The 18,897-nt window shown below is 32.2% G+C and overlaps 1 protein-coding gene across 2 annotated transcripts in view; it reads left to right on the forward strand.

Moving 5' to 3' along the window:
- The window catches only part of LOC127718515 (E3 ubiquitin-protein ligase XIAP-like), a 34,224-nt gene that overhangs the window by 3,625 nt on the left and 11,702 nt on the right, over positions 1-18,897 (forward strand). Inside the window, exon 2 of one of the 2 annotated variants that reach the window (XM_052224597.1) lies at positions 4,605-4,794. The exons of the other annotated variant lie outside the window; for it this stretch is intronic. The gene's annotated coding sequence lies outside the window, so the exon portion shown is untranslated. The remainder of the gene's footprint in view (positions 1-4,604; positions 4,795-18,897) is intronic. 2 annotated transcript variants of the gene reach the window in all.

Raw genomic sequence — 18,897 nt, forward strand, 5'->3', positions numbered from 1 at the left:
CTATAATTGCTTCCATCCACTTCATTTGAACTTTGGTGGATAGTTGTCTCATTGGCAATAATACCACATCCCCTTATTTTTATATTCTAGAACGGCTGTAACCATGCGAAGTAATTTTAGTTTTGTTGAACCGGTTGATTTCTGCTATTTACTTAGTGCCTTAGATTCGAATCGTATAACACGAATTTCATCAGTTTCAGTCATTTTCTGGTATAGCATGTAAGCAATGCCTTTACAAAAATAGTCTACAGCCAGTCTACAGGCAAATTGTAGTCTGGAAAGGTCAGAACAGGAGAATTCAGCAGGAGTAATTTAACATTCTGAAACGCACATTGTTGTTTATCGGTCCAGCTATAACGTTCATTTTTCTTTAATAGACTAGATAGAGGTTCCATTCCAGCACTGGAATTCTTCTTGTATTTTCTAAACCAACTAATGAAACAACAAGGCGACGTAACTTTTTGACACTTTTTGGTAAAGTGAAATCACCGATGGCTTGAACACGGTCCGGTGGTGGCTCTATTCCTTTATTTCAAATTTTATGACCTAAGTATATACAAGAAAGTACTAAAAACATATTCCGTAAATCTTCAATACGTTGATCAAATGTTTCGGATGCAACAAGGGTATCATCAAGTTTGCACAAACAGAGTTTAAAGGTAAATCCTTTAAGAACTGTGTCCATCAAAAGCTGAAAAGATGCTGACCATGAGTTCAGTCCCATCGGTAATCGTAAGAATGTGAAAGTACCAAAACATGTATTGAAGGCTGTGTAACGTTGACTTTCTTTTGAAATTGAAGTCTATTGAAGTCAGGAAATTCTGTCTTTTATTTGAAATTTAGATATCTAAAGTCGCAGCTTTGCCTTTTTTGTTCGTTCTCTTCGACACAAGTAAAACCAGACTTGTAATGGGACATCTTCAGTTTCGTAACCGGTGCAATTACTCTTGAGAATGTAAAAATTCCATCAATGTCGATTTCTGTACTTCAGTTAAGTACAAAAATGTATTCGGGAATATTGGAATAAGAAATGAATTTAGAATTGATCTCATTACCCATATTCACCGGTTTAGTCGACAATTGAATATTTTGAACAAAATGAGTGTCTTTATTATCACTTAAAGGCGTACATACAGGATCCTTGGAAAATGGTTCAAATGTACAGTTTCATTGGTAAAATTTAGTATTTTAATCGGGATTTGTTTCTTTCGATTCACTACAGCTTTTAATACAACGACTCCTCGGTCTTTAGATATTTTAGAAGTACATATACCTTGCATTCCGTATTGGACTTTTCCATTAACTTGTTCCAAAATAAGTACTTCTGAATTCGGAGTTATAGACTTTGAGTGAAAACCTTGAATTGTTTGTTTTATGCAAAAATTACTTAAGTCAAGAACGATATTCTTGCAAAATAAATAACGCGTTCCTCAAATTAAAGGATGTAATGTTTGCACTTAAAGATATACAGGAATCCAGTGCTTTCCCTGAAATTTCCATGAAATTTTAGCATAAGCAGTTCCATAAATTTACACCGTTTGATTATTCGCTAAAGTAATTTTATCATATGTAACACTACACTATGACTTCATGGAATCGGGTACCGAATTAAAAAATTGCGAAGACATCACATTTATTGAGCTACCTGTATCCATTAATGCTGAAATTTCAGGATTTGCAGTTCACAAAGGCGTATACAAAAATTTACAAACAAATGCTGAATCTTCGCTGTTTGTATATTAAACTGATGCTGAATAATTATTGTTGTAAAATTTATTTTGTTCGTGGTCAGAATCAGGCACAGTTTAATTAGAAAGGTTAATATGGGCAGACTGGTGTACAGATATTTCATTCATATTGCCGCCCCGGGGATCCTGCCCTGTGAACCCCGGCTCCCTCCGGTTTCCTGAATACACACTGTTTACTCTTATGGCCCGTTTGTCCACAAATAAGACAAATAAATTGAGAATCTATGCTGCCCCGTTCATTCCAATTGTAGGCACGTGCAAAGTGTTCAGGTGCTTCACATTGACAACACAATTCACTATCAGATTAAGATACTTGACGATCTCGGTTTCGAGGACCAGGAAAATTAATTTTTATTTCCTTTTACTGCACGAGTACGGTCTTGTTGCTGAGTAATATCGGTGGCAAGTTTTGACACAGCTTAGACTGTTAATTTGTCCTTGTAATTTACTAATCACATCAGTTTTAAAATTGTTTAAATCTTTCGCAGCATCATGCGTGTTATCGGCGGTTTTAGTAGCAGCAGCTACGAGCGGTGTATCGTCCTTTCGATAGCCGTAATCTTCACCCATTTTGGCAGCTGCAAGGCAATTTGCGCTATCACTATGGTTACCTGCCCGAACAAAAAAGGTGAGCTAATCAGGCAGTCCCTTTATAAATTTAATCAGAATTTCGTAATCAGTTTTGCGCAAAATTTTTGCTTTTTTAAGTAGTTGAGCTAAAAAAATCGCCAATGAATTGCCCTTTGGAAAGTTTCAACGTTTCGAATATTTCACCTTCAAGAAGTATAATTGGACTTCGAAAGTCAACATCGACATACTGTTTCTTGTAAACATGTTCAAAATTTTGCCATTATTGTTTACTGTCGGCTGAAAGAGTATTGAATCAAGTCAGAACTGGGCCTCAAAGGTGCACATGCAAAGCGGCAACTTTTCTAGTATACTCTTTCGGTAATATATGATGCAACACGACATAAGACCCAACGCACTCAAAAACTGAACAGAATTGTGTTTGAAACTTGATATTTTAGGTTGGACTTTGTATAAAATATTGGAAGAGACAACGCTATTTGGTGTACTAATATTTGTTAAATCAGAAGTTTGAAACTTATTGATTGGTGTCCAGTCAGGAGTAGTTGGTGTCTGTATATTTGAAGGCAAATTAAATGTATCATGTGAATGGTCTAGAGAAGGTTGCAATACATATCCAATGTCTGGTTCTAATTCGTGTGCTATTTGATGAAACAATAGAAAGTTTTCTGATAATATGGACTTATTGTCTGATGACGACATTTACTCAATAAAAACACAATATTTTACAACACCGAAAAATAAGTTTAGTTTAAATATATTCTATTTGCTCATAGCAAAAAGGATCAGACACAAGTAAACATACTTATAAATTCTTCTCCACAATACAATATATAACAATACTAAACTATACTGAAAAAAAGCAAAGGAGAGGAAGAAAGAAAAATAAGTAATGAGAACAATCTCGCATACTTTATCTAAAAATACTCCGCTGCATGTACACGAGTAGAAATGAGATAAATCTCACATTCTACATAAACGAAACAAATACAGCCAATGCTTATTAGTTTATTTATAAATCTGTATTTTTTGCAATCTTCAATTATCCTAAGTTAGATTCGACTAGACCACAAACGTGTCAAACATGAATGTGGAAGAATTCTGTCTATATATAGACCATACATATTTGAATAAACAGACGGACGGCAATAATGTTTTCTGACTTTAAGCAAGTCCAAACCAAAATCTGGTGAATGCATACGAAGCAAAATATTTGTCAATTGACCTCGGCAACCTGTCATTGTCATAATTTGTCTTGCACACGAAACTGCTCCGGTTGAGGGTGTATTTGAAATAAATTCAAAGAGGCACTTGATGAAGTTTCTTGTCTAAATTACGTGTATGTGTGGAAAAATTGTGTTATAAATTGAACATTTGTTCGTATAAGTCACTGATCAAAATGCTCTCATAATTTATCAAATTTGTCCTGCTTCCACATTAACGAAAAATAACAACCCCGTGTCTAGTACTCGTGTACGGGGTGTACATGTAAAATGAACGGGAGTCACATTCTTAGAAATAAAATTAAATGTGTCCTTTAGAATTTAATTAAGTTTGTGAGGTAATTTGTCCAATTTTAAACATCAATAAACTCACCAAAAATATGTGTTCAAACCTACATGTATTATAAGATTCTCGAAGCTTGACTTTGAAATGATAAAATTCTAAATCATAGATATTTTCTGTAAAACGGAAAATGAAAAAAATGAAACCAGTAGTACATGTATATGAATGAAGTCCAAATATACTACTTTTTTATGATTAAACAAAACAAATAAACAATAGTAATAATACACAATGGATTTGGATGACAGTAAGTGGCCAATAAGGGTAAACAATTTGTAATAGATCAGCTGGATACTATTTCGCAATTTTTATAATTATCAACGTTGAACAATCTTCAAGTTGATTGTTTCAAAATATGAAATAAAATAAAGGTTGTTAACGTGTTAAGGAAACGAGAAACGTTCCTTTCTAAAACTGGGATTATTTTTTTTATATTGTTTGTACAATGTAAGTTCTAGATCAGTGTCCCAAAGTCAAACTAGATAATGTTTTGCCTGTAATTTCTGTAAATGATTATAGATATAAGTTTTAGAAAATCAAATCATTTAAATTTGATTTGGATTAGTTTTGTGCTCTATCAAATTTATATAACTAACATATACCGACTGAATTGATAATATATAACTATTACTTAATTCTAATTTATGTAAATTTAATGTCCAAATTCCCAATAATGACTTTTAAAATATGTTGTCTTTTTAGAAAATGACTAGATATTGGAACTATTTGAAACAGAAATACACCAAAGTTGGAAAAGTGAAAGCATGGAATTCGAGCATCTATATATAATCGCTCTGGCGATCTTAAATCGATGCATGCTTCACTTCCGTTTTCAGAAAATACTATAAGGTCTCACATTGCAAACAAAGTTAAAAAATTTGCATTTTGAAAAGTAAGTATTATTTTAGTAAACGATTTTTTTCTAAATCAAATGTGTTTGAATAATAGAAAGATGCACAATTTCATTATAATGTTTCCTTCTGCAATTGACCACCTCTCTACATCTTGCATGTAATTTGTGTAATTTAAGTCTCGGAACAAAAAGTACTTTGGAAATTCTTATAAGTGAGGATCACTCAGTTTCATAATCATTAGGATGAAATAAACAGCTGGCTGATAATTAAAAGCACACTTAAATTCTAAAAAAAGATGCAAAAACGTGATAGCAATAACACATCAATATGGAAAAGGAATGGATGAAGTTATATGGTCAACACTTATTACATATATGCTGTAAGTATGTTGTCTAGCGCAAAACAAATCTTTATTTTCTTACTGACATAGATAACTTCGTTTACGATATAGTTACTTAAAAGTGAAAGAACGCAATGTAAATTTATTGTTTATTTGAATGTAAAATCGACTTTCACTTTCGTCTGGGCAATCCATTCAATTTAAATACTTTAGTATTACCTTTACTGTTGTTGGTATTACGATGTGTTTTCAGGTGGGACTGTCTATCGCTTAAATATACAATTTTAATCATGGTAAATATTAAATATTTACAACATATAACTGTGAAATTATAAAATTTACTGTGATGAAGACGTTCTTTCATTTCATTATTGTTATATAATAGGGAATGCATTTTTGTTTCTTCATATTGACGACCAAGCTTTTTTCAACTATTGTATAACGCCAGGTAGTAATGTTTTATAAAAATATATAATATTTGGCATACAAAGTCTGCTCCAGTAGTGGACAATTACAAATTGGACTTCGTTGAACAATGGATATGTGCGTGCCTATGGGAAGGAGAAAAAGATATAAACTGATCCATATAAAAATAGGGATATGCGGTGTGATTGCCTTTGAGACAACTATCCACCAGAGTTCAAATGAAGTGGATGTTACCAATTATAGGCAATCATATGGCCTTCGGCAATGAGAAAAACACATACCGTATAGTCGGCTATAAAAGGCCTCGACATGAAAATTATGAAACAAAATAAACTAGACAACTAACGGCCTAATTTATAACAAAACAATTTACGAAAAACAAATATGACCGACATGAACCAACTACAACCACTGACCTCCAGATTCCTGACTTGCGAGCGGCACAGAACAAATGTGGCGAGCTTAAACATATTTTTGAGCGCTCAACCCTCCACCTAACGTTGGACAGTGGTGTAACAGCACAACATAAAAGCAAACCGTATAAATGAGTAGCAATTAGCTTAACTTAAAAGATCGGTACGAGGTACGAAAACAATTAACATAAAACAATATACAAAGCACCGAAATAAGAGTACTCGCAGTTACTGAAAGATAGTTCAAAGCCAATAACAGCTAATAAATAATTCATGTTCTATCAGTATCAATTAGTACACATCCAACAGATTTACTGTAAAAACGTCATAAACAGGTCTGATTAACGCATGACCGTGTGCAATACCAAAATATAAGGAAGCAGTATCGACAGGGATAATGAGTTGTTATAACTGTACATATATAAAACGTAATGGCAATATATATTTAGTTATATTTTAATTTTCAAAAAACAAAATCAATGTTTATACCAATAAAATAATATTTTAAGATTTTAATACTATGTTAAATTGATAACCTTTCAGAGTAAGTTTATTCTAAGGTCAATTAGTTTACATATATCGTTTCTAAATTTTCGGGCTTTATAAACATCACCGTAAAATTAGGATCTGATTTCGCGATTTTGATAAGAAATCTACAGGTACATCCAAACTTCCCAACCAAATCTTTGTATATATGAGAAGAATTTGGTAAATGTTTTAATTTTAAAATTTGTGGTAACTAAATCCATGACTTAATAATTTATCAGTTATACATTAATTACGTTCATTGAAATATAAAACGCAACTACAGACAGGGATAAAGCGAACAAGTTGCGAGATATATTCATCGTGAGAAGGGGTTAAAGGAACATCACGGTTTAAAAAGGGAAAATTAACAATCCGGAAAGAAACATCGTCTCTTTTGTCATAATTTGTTGTAAAAGTTTCCCATGTGAAACTGCAATATCCAAATCTAGACAATTTTTGCTGTCTATAGTAGAATCATTTGAAGTAAGTTCCTTTGAGTAAATTTCCGCAGTAAAATTTTTAAAATCTTGTTTATTTAAAGCAAAAATATCATCAAGGTAACGGTACATGTAAGTGTTTTTAAATTTATCATCTAAATGTAATTTAGACGGATCTTTACTGAGTTTGGCCATAACCTGTGATTCATAACAATACAGGAACAAGTCTGCTACTAAAGGGACTCAATTGGTGCCCATAAAAATACCTACAACCTGTCAATAAACTTTATTGATGAATCGTACATAGATGTTGTCCAGAAGAAAATTTAAACCTTTTCTCATCTCATCACAGTTCAAGTAAGTATACTTATCTAGCATATCTCGCTTTTTCAATACAGAAGCAGGCTTTCTATGAATTATAGCAAATAAATCTGCCACCAGATTTTTCGAAGGACCTTTTAATTTAATAAGAGAACTTCTGTTCGATGACATTGTGTGGTAGTGTTGTGTACAGGGTCGAAAAATCATAACTGTCAACTGAAATCAACGGACCATCGATAGCACGTTATTTATCCAAGCATCCAAAGATTTGTTTACCGTCCAACAATATGACATTCCTTTATTTTCATATGCTTTATTATAAGGTTTGTAATAGTTGTGACAAACATTTCCAAATTTTCTCAAGAACAGGGCTATTCGACTATTTTTAACTGAAAATGCAGCTAACGCTCATAGCTAGGAATAACCATAATCCTGGTAGACGAAATATGTGACATTTGAGATCATATATTTATTATTATAATCGACTCTCAAATGATTGCTATATGATATAATAAGCAAATGCGTTCATTCTTGCATCCGGATTTTTTTTTTTAACTCTTTGGCTTTTTTATTTATTTCACAATGTCCTCATATTCCGAAAAGACAGATACCGCAGCCAGCACATAATGAAATTCCTTTATATATATATTTATTTTCACTTAGTACACAAACATAATGTCCTGCATGTTGTTGGCCAAAATATCCATTCTCATCATGCCATCTCTCCCCATCAAAACCAAATGGTCGTCCTTACAAACAACAAAAATTGCAAAGAGTCCGCAAACAGAGTCTGCAGATATGAATTATATTACTGACCATGACTTCCAAGCTACATATTCGATTTTTATTTACAATATTGTGACAAAACACAATCCAAGTATAATAACTGGACTCTGCAAGAAAAAGACATGAGACAACCTGATTACTATAGGTCACTCGCAAAATGTCTTTGGGATTGTTTTAAAGGATGTTGCTATATATAGTAACTGTTTTTAACTTTTGTAAATACATAAAAATGAGTTATCCTTCAAATGTTTTAAAAAGATGTTCATACAGTGACACACAATTAAAATGATAAAGAATACAAAATACAGTATAATACAGGATTTCTTATTACCCGTTTATTTTACTAACCGTTTTCTAGAAGCAACAGTGCCTATAACAAATATCATTGTCATTATGTATAGTCCTATAATATAAGACTTCGGAGTTTCGTATCATTTACATTCAACGTTTTTTATCGAATATTTTTTTTTTACTATCAATGTTGAAACCCGAAGTCTTATCGATAGATGCTATTTTCTCGTAGCAAATTTTAAAATTAATAACCCACTCCAAAAACTAATAAAACTAATAGGAACAACATTAAAATGTATGAAAAGTATCTCTTACCGTCTTTAAATTGCACAATTATGTTCCTAACTCATCCTTTTTTTTCGAAGCTGACAACATTTTTCATCTCGCCATTTTATTTCAAAACATGTGCCGAATCTATATTTATAAGAATGCGTGAAGAAAACGAATTTGACGGTAATATTAAAAGAAGGCTTTGTGCAAGAAAGGATGATTTATTGTTGGTAGCTTAGCTTAGCGCAAGTGGCAAATAGTTCATGCATGTTGAGAACGAGAAAAGATAACCAATACATACAATGGGTATGTTCTGTAGTAATGGTCAAATGGGATGCATGTCCGGGAAATTTCATATAAGCCATAAGCCACAAAATGTTGCCATATCTAGGAAATTTGGACTGACACTGGAAAATGAGAGTACATTGAATAGGGACCGAAATTTTGCCTTGCAACAGGCCACATGCGGATCCCTCAATGAGGTTGTTGTCCGGGGTTGTTGTAGAAGTTCTATAAGCGTGGTATTCTCTCTCCACAAGGCATCAACGTCCCATTCTATTAAGACGGGGCTGTGTATGTATACATCCCGTACAGCTAAACGGACAACCCCTTTGGCAAGTTTTCAACTGGAATGTAGGACAGAAAGTCACAGGACAAAAAATCATAGACAAAAAGTCACGGACAAAAAGTCAGAGGACAAAAACTCACTATTCAGTTCTGAGATTATTTTTCTTTAAATAATAAAACACTTATACGTTTAAAAAATCATTTTTGTGTGTTTCTTGAACTATTATATATAAAGCAACTCTGTAATTAGAATGTATTCAATAAATATTTATAATAAGGAATGGGTCGCTCATCCAAGTTGTATGAACTTGTATATTGAGAAACTTGCATCGTCTCGCCCGCTTTTACAACTTTAAATTAATTTGTGATGATGCTTAACAACTTAGACCAGAGAACACCTGGTGAATGACTATTGGCTAGCTCACCACTGTTGTAATAACTCGTATGTGGAAAGGAATGTATCAGCTTGTCACGGTCCACTCTCACAATAATTTTTTTTTTGTTGAACTTAACAACTCCTAGAGTATTTACTAGTAACTTAGATATAGAAAATGGAAAAATCGGTTTTATTATACTAAACAATATTGTCATAAACATATGCACATTCGTGGATCTACAATCTGTCAATACCTGTATCTTGGCATTGCACAAGGTCATGTTTTCTCTGACTGTTTATGACCTCTTTACACTAGATCCATTGGATGTTGGATGTGTATACTGATTGATAATTAAGTCTTAGATGCATGATTTATTTTATTAGTTGTTATTTGCTTTGACATATCTGTCAGAACATGCGAGTACTCTCAGATCTGTTCTTAGAGTCCTTTTGTTGTGGAAATTTACAAGTACCCGGCCACCGATCCAATTTGTGTTTTTGTTAGATGTATTTCTATTTGTTTCCATCTGATGAGCTAAGCCTTTTTCAACTGATATTCATAGTTCGTTCTTATGTTGTACTGTTACACCACTGTCCCAGGTTATAGGAGAGTTGGGATTCCGCTAACATGTTTTACCCATCCACATTCTATATGTATGTGCCTGTCCCAAGTCAGGAGCCTGTAATTCAATGGTTGTCGTTTGTTGCTGTATTTCATATTTGTTTTTCTTTTATTTATTTTTTGTAACATTAATTAGGGCGTTAGTTTTCTCGTTTGAACTGTTTTAATTTTACCATTGCGGGGCCTTTTATAGCTGACTATATATATATATATATATATATATATATATATATATATATATATATATATGATATGGGCTTTGTTCATTGTTGAAAGTCATATGGTGACCTATAGTTGTTTATTACTGTGTCATTTGGTCTCTTGTGAATAGTTGTCTCATTGGTAATCATACCACATCTTCTTTTTTATATTTAAAAAATGTTGGTTACTTAAAGTATCTCTCTAACGGTCGCTTTATATAGATAAGACAATTGGGTTTCGATTGGTTGTTTATTTGTTACTGGAACTTTATTTTGATTTTGGATGATCTGAAGCTTGCAATATTCCTGTGTAAGGTCAAATTGTATGCTTTTCTCTTTAAATATTTTTGTTGTTGGGTTACTATTTCATTGAAGCTAAAACCACACATTTAATATTTAAACTTCTTTTCCCCATTTTAAACGTGTTGTTGTAATTATCTTTACGATTCAACAATGCCAATATTTTTCAGGCGATGTCAGTAGAAAATAAGAGAGGGTGGGCTTAAAATACTGATATTGTTGGATCGTAAATGAAACAGATAGACAACATGAAAATAAGCTTAGATCTATAGGAAATTGTACGTAAAGTTTTAAAACATATATATAAAATAAGAAGAAGAAAAAAAAGGAAACAGGGGATATTTTTTCGGAGTAAAGTGTGATGCCCATTTTCACTGAACTATACATTCTTTGTTAAGGCGCCGGCTAAAGCCCGACTCCGGGTGCGGGATTTTGCTGTGTTGTACACCCATTGTTGGCCTTGTGCTGTTTTCTGCTCTTTTGTCAAATTTTTGTCTCTTCGACAAATTCCCCATTTCCGTTCTCAATTTTCGATATTCTTTTGTATAATCATCCTTTGCCCTGTTTATGAATACGCTACGGTCGCCTCGTAAGTGTATAGAAATATTTGGTGATTGGCTTGCAGTCAATTTTCGATTTTTTATGCTCCCGTCGTAGTGAAGGCATCAAGTTTATCTTGTCCGTTTGAACATACGTATGTTCGTACGTCCCGACATTTGTTGTCAAATGTTATGAAACTAATACACAAAGCTTATTACCACAAAACTCGGATCAAGTATGAATTTCGGTATCGTCACTTTTACAGTTGAGTTATGTCCCTATACACTGACATTATATGAAAGCGGGGGCATCATCTGTGTCCCATGGACATATTCCCCATTTATTTTATTTTTTATAAAAATGTACATCACCTCAAGGGAAATATTGTACAACTAATGTTCACACCTTAAAAAATAAAAGGAGCTGTGATATGATTCCCAATGAGACAGCATTTGTTTGTTTTTTATCCACGTTCAAATGAAGTGTATGTAAGCAAAAGACAATCGTACGGCCTTCAACCATGAAAACAAACATACCGTATATTCGGCTTAAAAAGCCCCGACATGAAACAATGAGAAAACCAACAGCTAAATAATTTCTGAAATTCATGTAAACAATTATTTCCCTATTGTCCTTTATTTTTAGACACCATTCTACTTCATTTTCAACCGATTCTTGTTATTATCAGGAAAAAATATTCATTTCTATAATCATCCTTTGCCCTTTTTATGAATACACTATGGTCGCCTCGTAAGTGTATAGAAATATTTGGTGATTGGCTTGCAGTCACTTAATCCAAAACTCAAAACAAAATTCGTTTTCCAAGGAGAATTCTGAAATATATACATCTGATTATTCGTTCGGAAAGACATGCAGAAAGTCTCGTACGTGATCCGCTTGACAATTTAAAATGAGGGGGGGGGGGGGGGGGGGACAGTTACAAAAGTGTTTGGAAATAGGATATACCTCCGTCATTGAATAAGGTAAGACATTTTATTTTTTATTTGAGATGTTTATTTATAAGAATAATGATATAAGTATACTTAAAACTGTTGAAAACATTGTCAAATTGCTGTTCAAAGTTCCCACAAAAATTCGTTGGGAAAATTCTACGAGAAAATAGCATCTATCGATAAGACTTCGGGTTTCAACATTGATAGTAAAAAAAAATATCCGATAAAAAAACGTTGAATGTAAATAATATGAAACTCCGAAGTCTTATATTATAGGACTATCATTATATATAGAAATAAGAAGATGTGGTTTGATACGGAAGATGGAAAAGAGCAACATCCGAAACAGATCTCCTCGTTTAGTATTATAAATTAAAATACTTATAAGCTAGTTATGTGTCAAAAGTTTATTAAAACATTCCATATCACTGAAATATTACCTTAAAATAACAAAAAATCTGACATGCTGTGATTATATATTGCAATACCATATCATATTTAGTATTCTGAATGAAATAATTCAATTAAGCTGATATCATAAAACAATAACATCAGTTCAGAATCTCTCTGACAATTTATCACACACATCATACCCGTCATAGGGATAGCGCCCCGTGAAATTTTCTAATGTATGGTCATTAGATAACGACAAGTGATTCAAGCTACAAATTTTAATGACAATCTAATTGAACCTTGCATGGATGATCGATGCGCTTTAAGCGGATTGAAAATATATTTACTTCATGTCATCTATATGAAAATACTCCAAGCGACATTTTTTTTTAAGTGTGATTAAATATTTGTTACACACCTATAATAATGTATACAGTCAATTGATCATGTTCAGTGCAAGTTAATTTACAAAAGGACCAGGAAATTCTCAATTGTTTAACATCTGTATGTAAGAATGTTCTTTGATTTGTACAATATTTAACGGGGGAAATATGACCGACCGTACGAGACCCGCAAGGGTAATCAAAATCGTAACCCCGTGGTAGTAGGGGAAACATTTTATACTTATTGACTGGGTATGAGTGGAATAGTAAGTTTATTGTCCCCCAAGGTGCAATTATTGCCCCGAGGCGTAGCCGAGGGCAATAGTTGTATCCGAGGGGACAATAAACTTACTATTCCACGAATATGACGTCCCACACTGACGTCAACCCTAGATATAATAGGTAAAACACGACGTCGTAACTCCCGCAGTATTCTCTGCATTTTCCAATCCCGTAGCTTCATTTGAAATTCCGCGAAATATAATGACGCTTGCGGTCACATAGTTTCATCGAGGGCAAAAAGTTGGAAACTATTGACCGGTCAAATAGTACAACACTTGCAGTTTTAAAAAAAGTGAAAATAGTGTGTACTTATTTTATACAGAAAATGACAACTAAGGTATAATAAATGTTACTCTGTAATCAATAATCCTCCTGTAAAAATTTGTTATTGGAAGAAACATATCTCGATATTTCCTTATATTAATAAGATGTGGTATGACTGCCAATGATACAACTATCCACCAATAGGCGAGTGACTTTAACCATAAAATTAAATTTTTAATGCACCCACCTGACACACGGCTAAATTATATATCATTTGAAAGCTACACATCTGTACTATCTGTTTTTCCCGGTCGTAAAAAAATCGTACGGTGCAATTTTCGTCAAATCAAGATCAAAGGCCAAGGACGAATAAGTGCATATTTTCTAAGATTTCAGCTTGATTGCATAATATGACTTTTATATACTAAATTCACATATGCAAACCATTTAAACTTTTAGCAGAGAGATTAACGGTCATTAATCAAATGCATTTTAAAATATTTAAAACGTGTTTTTGATAGACAGCACATGTTTCCTGAAATTCGAGTAAAATTTAACAAAATGTGTGAAAACCCAATTTTTTCTTTCTGATGCAACTGCTAATCACTTAAAACTAAGTAAAACCTTGTAATGACTATCAAAGAAGTTTTTGACATCATAAATTTCCTAAAATTATGCTTACTTCTAATCAAACAGCAAATCATAACAACTCATGCAGTTGCCCAAAATACCGCCATCTGCGAAAAAACAGCTTTTAAGCATTTCTTCCTATTTAAACATTGTATGTGGTCAATATAAGATTTAATAAACAAATTCTTAAGAATCTGAAAAATTTAAAGTATGTGTGCGAATCATACTATTGCTTGAAATAAAGGGGGCGAAACTAAGAGATAGCAATCTGCATTGTAACTACCAGACTGAAATAAACATCTTTTGACTTTTCTAATTGTTTGATTTGTAGCTTCATTATAAATATTGATGTAGTGAAAAGACCTTTTATTTATTTGATGTGAACCATAAAAAATAAATTGAAAATTTAGACAAAAATAAATAAAAAATAAATTGATGAAAATGGAAATTTAAAAGAATTTAAAAACCAGTAAACACATTATAAAACTTGACTTCTTGATTGCTTAAATTGCGCTGTTCATTGTTTAAATGCATTAATTCATCAAATAAGAATAATTTTGAAGACAAAAATCCATTAATACGCATATTAAATAAGGGCAACTATAGTATACCGCTATTCAATAGTCATCAATCGATTTACTAGTAACTATAACAAATCCGAGTCACAAACCAAAACCGTGGGAAACGCATCAACTATAAGAGGAACACAACGGAATAACAGAAACACTGAACTGCTACAAAAAACAAACATTAACATACAAAGAAACAGATTATTCGATACCAAAATGCCATATGCCTGACTTGGTACAGGACATTTGAAGAAAAATGGTGGTTTGAACATGGTTTTAAACCAGAGATCAAATGCAAAGTTGAAATCATCCCTTTGAAAATTTTATGGACGCCACTACGAGTTGGTTGGCAATTATGAAATATCTGTTTTACCAGATGACGACTGATAAGTTCCAATCGACGTAACCAAAATACCGTCATTTCTGCCTTGAATGTCACCTACCGAATAAGGCTTGGCACCGAGGTAGGAATTACACGAGCCACAAGACGGGTGTCACATGTGGAACATAATCTGCTCACCCTTTTGGAGCCCCTGAGTTCACCCCAAATATTTTTGGGGGGTTTGTGTTACTCAATCGATAGTTTTAAATGTTGTGTTTTGTATACTGTTGCTTGTCTTGTTCGTTTTTTTGCCCGGCTTTGTCAGTTCGTTTTCAATTATGAGTTTGCTGTCCCTTTGATATATTTCGTCACTCTTCAAGAAGTAAAAGTTTTAAAAATTGTAGATCATTGTAGTTAAATGTATCATGATAACGATTTGGTTCTATATATATATCACCGTGAGCAATTTAAGTTATTTTCGCGGATATTTGTCTTATTGCGTTAATCTTCTTCACTTTAATTTGATGCGATTTTTGGTGCCAATTTCTGCATGTTAATATCTTTAAAGTGAAATAATACCAAAGGGACAATCACCATCTCAAACCATGAATCAAATAAACTTAATTTAAACCATGAACAAAATAAAATTAAAGTCCAAGAGACGAACAACAGTCCACAAAACACAGCACAGCATGAAAACGATCACTGCCTAAAACAGCGAATGATTTTATGAGGTCAGGAAGGTACTCAACTTTTTCATTTTTTATTTCACAACTGCTTATAGTGTTTTACATACACAATGACCTGCATTTGTATTTTAAAAGCTTATGTTGAAAATACTCAATCCTATCTCTATACCTTTAAAATTTGGTTTGTGAGAATAAAGATATATAGAAGCATCTTTTATTTAAATAAATAAAGAGATTAAACTTCTAAACACATCTAATATGTCTAACACGATTTTAAACTAAATAAGAAGCAGCAGCATTATATGTAGTTCGTTTGCATCCCGCTTTAGACAACCAAGTGTTTCTAAACAAGGTTACTTATTTCAATGTTGTCTACGATTTAGTCGCAAAGTCATGTTTGCATTTAAACATGATTAAAAAAAGTAAATAAGTTTGACCTCGTAAAAAACATATTTTTACCTCAATTAGCTCGTATATATTCTTTTCGAACTTTAAATACCCCTTCTTTTGTTATGGAAAATCATTCTCCTCCTTGATATTGACAATTAGCGATGCGCTATCTTAAAATAGAATAACAACATGATCGCTATTTGCAGATGGCAGATTTTTGGGCAACTGCAAACATTTCAATAGAAGGCTGTTCTTTGAACAATAATTAATAATTGCATCTTAAAATTACAAAACAAATATTCCTTGACCTAAAACATATTATTTATCTATTTTTTTAGCATACAAATATCGATCCCCCAAGATATATTTTGCTTTTGGAACAATTTTTCATTTTTTTAGGATTTGTGATGAATTTTAATTTTCGGGAAATATTGCGCATATAACCTCTTATTATTTGTTTGATTTGGAAATAATGTATTATGTTATATAAAGTTCATATGATCTTTTGAAAAAATTTTATGGTACAAGAATCATGAGAATTAGAAAATGGCTTTTTGTTTAGTAATCGCAAAAATTGGAATGTTTTTTCATGACCTTTGACCTTAATTTAACAGAAAAGGCGCCGTGCGATTTTTTTACGACCGGACAAAACAGAAAGTACAGATTATTAGCTTTCGAATGATATATAATACAGCCGTGTGTTAGGTGGGTGCATTAAAGTCGTTAACTAAGCGTCTTTTTGAAATAAGTCACTCGCCTACAAATGACGTAGATTTAAGGAAAGCAAGGTCTTCAGAAATTAACAAAACGCATACCATATGGTTAGCTTTAAAAGCCCTTGACATGACAAACAGTAAAACAATTCAATAGAGAAATCAACGGCCGGATTTATAAACAAAACTATCAACGGAAAACAAATATGATGGACAGTAGACATGCAACGACAACCGCTAAATCGCTAAATTACAGCAACATACAGAATGCGGCGGGTTCAAATATGTTCCCAAGCGCTTAATCCCACCCTTAATAAATTATTTTTTAATTATTATCACATGTAGGTGACTGAACAATTTTTTAGTACGTGCATTTCAATAATTTATCATGATTATTACTTTCATAATCACTGTGAAGGAAACAACTTGAGCATTTGAACGCTTACATGTATCGATAAAATTTAGAACCATTCATAGTTTGATCAAACTGTATTTGTTTTTGAAAATAGTCATGATAATCATGATGTTGCTTGTTGGGGCCCAAGACAACAATTAATGACCTTTGATGATGTTCCCTATGACAATAGTGTATATTTTCTTTAACTTTTCACTTTCTAATACATGTCTAAGTTTTTGATCGAAATGACACAATGCTGTTGAAATACATTGTTGGATGTATTATTGTAGCTGTTAATTTCCTGTAAAGAGTTATTGGACCCGGTGCAAAAAAGTAACTGTTTTAGTTCTCGGAACATCTCTTGACTTGTCTATACTCTTACGGATTTTTTTTTTTGGGGAGGGGGGGGGGGGGGGGGGCCAATTGTATGAGCTGTTAAGCACCAATTTTTCATAATGTTTGGTAGATTTTTGGACTTCTACGTTTCTTTCCTTATACAAGATAAGCAACCTAACGATACATAAAACCAAAATAAATCTGAGCTACAAAAGATTTTGCCTCTTCGATATAATAATCTATAACACGTCTTAAAGTATAAAAGTTGTGACTAGAATTAACATTTTTTGAGAAATATCTGCATAACACAACAAACAAACAAAAACCATTGACACTGTAAATAAATACAAAGACAAAGGTTCCTGTCTTGCTGCAAGCGATAAACTACAGCTTATACATATACATCTCAATCATTTGCCTGTTTAGATTTACATATCAAGAAGAATTTCTAACCGATTATCAGAAACTATTGAATGGATTAAGATTAAGACAGCATACTTGTATTTTTCTTTAAAATTGTGGCCGTTATACATGATATCGAGAACTAGAGTTTACCTAAACAAGCTTTTATAATACTTTTTCTTACGTTTAAAACCAACATAGACCTGTTTTTTTGTATCTATCTATTGTATTTCATCAATTTAGGAACTGTTATACATACATATATATATGATCAAAGGATTCTAAGTAATTTCTGGTTGGATTAAAAAAATATCATGTAATAAATTAAGCGTTCGTTAACTGATTTTTTATATACATGATATCATGTTCACATTGCTTTATGTACATAAAAAAATACTAGAACTTTCAACCATTATTCAAATATCTTTAATGTTATTCAATTTTTTTTTATCAAAATATATATAAAATAGTATATAACGCTACTTAATAAATGTTAACATTGACACCTTTGTTTTGTAAAACCAAGAATTTAATATAATAATAATAATAAAACTTTCATATCAATCCTTCATAACCTTTTAAAAAAGGAAATGTATTCCAAAGTTGCAGTAAAAATTTAAATTAATTAAATTTAAATACATTTTGTCAAAATTAAAGACTTGGCATACAAGAAGCACTTAAATCAGGTTTAATTAACTTAGTACAGGTATGTTTTACAGGAAAAAAAGAAAGCCCTATTTTTCTTAAACTCGTGTATTACTTATCTAGTGAATTCAAAAGGTCTTGTGATTTAAGTTTTACAGGATGTTGTAATTTTCAATGGATGTTATTTAAAATTTATTACTCTCTGACAAGGTGTGATCTTTTCAATTAGTGTGACCCAAGCAGGATGTATTACTTTATAGTTTAACCCTAATCAGACGAAAACAAATATTCATTTCTTTAATTTTTTATCCCTTTTTAAAATATATATGTATCCCAAATTATAATAAGAATAGATA

The sequence above is a fragment of the Mytilus californianus genome, unplaced genomic scaffold (assembly GCF_021869535.1).
Source record: "Mytilus californianus isolate M0D057914Y unplaced genomic scaffold, xbMytCali1.0.p SCAF_1, whole genome shotgun sequence".
NCBI lineage: Eukaryota > Metazoa > Mollusca > Bivalvia > Mytilida > Mytilidae > Mytilus > Mytilus californianus.